The sequence below is a fragment of the Peromyscus eremicus genome, unplaced genomic scaffold (genome assembly GCF_949786415.1).
Source record: "Peromyscus eremicus unplaced genomic scaffold, PerEre_H2_v1 PerEre#2#unplaced_32, whole genome shotgun sequence".
Lineage (NCBI taxonomy): Eukaryota > Metazoa > Chordata > Mammalia > Rodentia > Cricetidae > Peromyscus > Peromyscus eremicus.
Window position 1 is genome coordinate 1301131 of NW_026734292.1, and position 3555 is coordinate 1304685.

Genomic DNA, 3555 nt, shown 5'->3' on the forward strand with positions numbered 1-3555 from the left:
GTTTCTTGGAAGTCGAGCTAGCGTTTTTTTCCCAGTCCTAAATGGAGTTGAGTCACATGCAGTTTTTTGTCCTACGAGCAAGAGTTGTTTTCTGGTAAGACAAGTCACTATTGTGCTCCAATTGGCATACACAGGACAAATAGCACTGGTGTCTTTTCCCAACAAGTACAGTGTATTGGACTGAAGAGGATCTACTGTTCTTGTCAGGTTCCTAAGCAGACTTGAACTAGATATGGCCGTGTGTGTAGGAAGCACAGTTTTTTTGTTCTGAGCAAGCTCACTGTTCGGAACACATAGGAAACACAGTAGAGAAGAGTCCTCTTTTCTCAAAAGCAGAGTTTGTTTCTTGTAAGGCGAGCTAGCGTTTGCTTTCCAGTCCTAAATGGAGTTGAGTCACATGCAGTTTTTTGTCCTATGAGCAAAAGTTGTTTTCTGGTAAGACAAGTCACTATTGTTCTCCAATTGCCATACACAATGCAAATAGCACTCGCGTCTGTTCCCTGCAAGTACAGTGTATTGGACGGAAGAGGAGCTACTGTTCTTGTCAGTTTCCTAAGGAGAGTTGAACTAGATATGGCCCGTGTGTGTAGGAAGCACAGTTCTTTTGTTCTGAGCAAGCACACTGTTTGGAACCCATAGGAAACAGAGTAGAGTAGAAGAGTGCTCTTTTCTCAAAAGCAGAGTGAGTTTCATGTAAGGCGAGTTAGCATTTGTTTCCCACTCCTAAATGGAGTAGAATCACATGCAGTTTCTGGTCTTACGAGCAAGATTTGTTTTCTGGTAAGGAAAGTCACTATTGCGCTCCCATTGCCCTTCACAAGGCAAATAGCACTCGTGCCTCTTCCCAGCAAGTACAGTGTATTGGATAGAATAGGAGCTACTATTCTTGTCAGTTTACTAAGCAGAGTTGAACTAGATATGGTCCGTGTGTGTAGGAAGCACAGTTCTTTTTCTCTGAGCAAGCTCACTGTTCTGGCCTTATAGGAAACACAGTAGAGTAGAAGAGTGCTCTTTTCTCAAAAGCAGAGTGTGTTTCTTGTAAAGTGAGCTAGAGTTTGTTTCCCAGTCCTAAATGGAGTTGAATCACATGAAGTTTCTGGTCCTAAGAGAAAGAGTTGTTTTCTGTTAAGAAGAGTAACTATTGCGCTGCCTTTGCCATACACAGGACAAATAGCACTGGCGTCTGTTCCCAGCAAGTACAGTGTATTGAACTGAAGAGGATCTACTGTACTTGTCAGGTTCCTAAGCAGTGTTGAACTAGATATGGCCGTGTGAGTAGGAAGCACAGTTTTTTTGTTCTGAGCAAGCTCACTGTTCTGGCGCTATAGGAAACAAAGTAGAGTAGAAGAGTGCTCTTTTATCAAAAGCAGCGTGTGTTCTTGGAAGTCGAGCTAGCGTTTGTTTCCCAGTCCTAAATGGAGTTGAGTCACATGCAGTTTTTTGTCCTACGAGCAAGAGTTGTTTTCTGGTAAGACAAGTCACTATTGTGCTCCAATTGGCATACACAGGACAAATAGCACTGGTGTCTTTTCCCAACAAGTACAGTGTATTGGACTGAAGAGGATCTACTGTTCTTGTCAGGTTCCTAAGCAGACTTGAACTAGATATGGCCGTGTGTGTAGGAAGCACAGTTTTTTTGTTCTGAGCAAGCTCACTGTTCGGAACACATAGGAAACACAGTAGAGAAGAGTCCTCTTTTCTCAAAAGCAGAGTTTGTTTCTTGTAAGGCGAGCTAGCGTTTGCTTTCCAGTCCTAAATGGAGTTGAGTCACATGCAGTTTTTTGTCCTATGAGCAAAAGTTGTTTTCTGGTAAGACAAGTCACTATTGTTCTCCAATTGCCATACACAATGCAAATAGCACTCGCGTCTGTTCCCTGCAAGTACAGTGTATTGGACGGAAGAGGAGCTACTGTTCTTGTCAGTTTCCTAAGCACAATTGAACTAGATATGGCCCGTGTGTGTAGGAAGCACAGTTCTTTTCTTCTGAGCAAGCTCACTGTTCGGACTCCATAGGAAATACAGTAGAGTAGAAGAGTGCTCTTTTCTCAAAAGCAGAGTGTATTTCATGTAAGGCGAGCTAGCATTTGTTTCCCAGTCCTAAATGGAGTTGAATCTCATGCAGTTTCAGGTCTTACGAGCAAGAGTTGTTTTCTGGTAAGGAAAGTAACTATTACGCTCCCATTGCCATACACAGTGCAAATAGCACTCGCGTCTGTTCCCAGCAAGTACAGTGTATCGGACTGAAGAGGAGCTACTATTCTTGTCAGTTTCCAAAGCAGAGTTGAACTAGATATGGCCCGTGTGTAGGAAGCACAGTTTTTTTGTTCTGAGCAAGCTCACTTTTCGGAACACAAGGGAAACACAGTAGAGTAGAAGAGTGCTCTTTTCTCAAAAGCAGAGTGTGTTTTTGTAAGGCGAGCTAGCGTTTGTTTCCTAGTCCTAAATGGAGTTGAATCACATGCAGTTTCTGGTCCTATGAACAAGAGTTATTTTCTGGTAAGGAAAGTCACTATTGCGCTCCCATTGCCCTTCACAAGGCAAATAGCACTCGCGTCTTTTCCCAGCAAGTACAGTGTATTGGACTGAATAGGAGCTAGTGTTCTTGTCAGTTAACTAAGCAGAGTTGAACTAGATATCGTCCGTGCGTGTAGGAAGCACAGTTCTTTTGTTCTGAGCAAGCTCACTGTTTGGACCCCATAGGAAACACAGTAGAGTAGAAGAGTGCTCTTTTCTCAAAAGCAGAGTGTGTTTCTTGGAAGTCGAGCTAACGTTTGTTTCCCAGTCCTAAATGGAGTTGAGTCACATGCAGTTTTTTGTCCTATGAGCAAGAGTTGTTTTCTGGTAAGACAAGTCACTATTGTGCTCCAATTGCCATACACAGTGCAAATTTCACTCGCGTCTGTTCCCCGCAAGTACAGTGTATTGGAAGGAAGAGGAGCTACTGTTCTTGTCAGTTTCCAAAGCAGAGTTGAACTAGATATGGCCCGTGTGTGTAGGAAGCACAGTTCTTTTGTTCTGAGCAAGCACACTGTTTGGAACCCATAGGAAACAGAGTAGAGTAGAAGAGTGCTCTTTTCTCAAAAGCAGAGTGTGTTTCATGTAAGGCGAGTTAGCATTTGTTTTTCACTCCTAAATGGAGTAGAATCACATTCAGTTTCTGGTCTTATGAGCAAGAGTTGTTTTCTGGTAAGGAAAGTCACTATTGCGCTCCCATTGCCCTTCACAAGGCAAATAGCACTCGTGCCTTTTCCCAGCAAGTACAGTGTATTGGACTGAATAGGAGCTACTCTTCTTGTCAGTTTACTAAGCAGAGTTGAACTAGATATGGTCCGTGTGTGTAGGAAGCACAGTTCTTTTGTTCTGAGCAAGCTCACTGTTTGGACTCCATAGGAAACACAGTAGAGTAGAAGAGTGGTCTTTTCTCTAAAGCAGAGTGTGTTTCTTGTAAGGCAAGCTACCGTTTGTTTCCCAGTCCTAAATGGAGTGGAATCACATGCAGTTTCTGGTCCTACGATCAAGAGTTGTTTTCTGGTAAGGAAATTCACTATTGCGCTC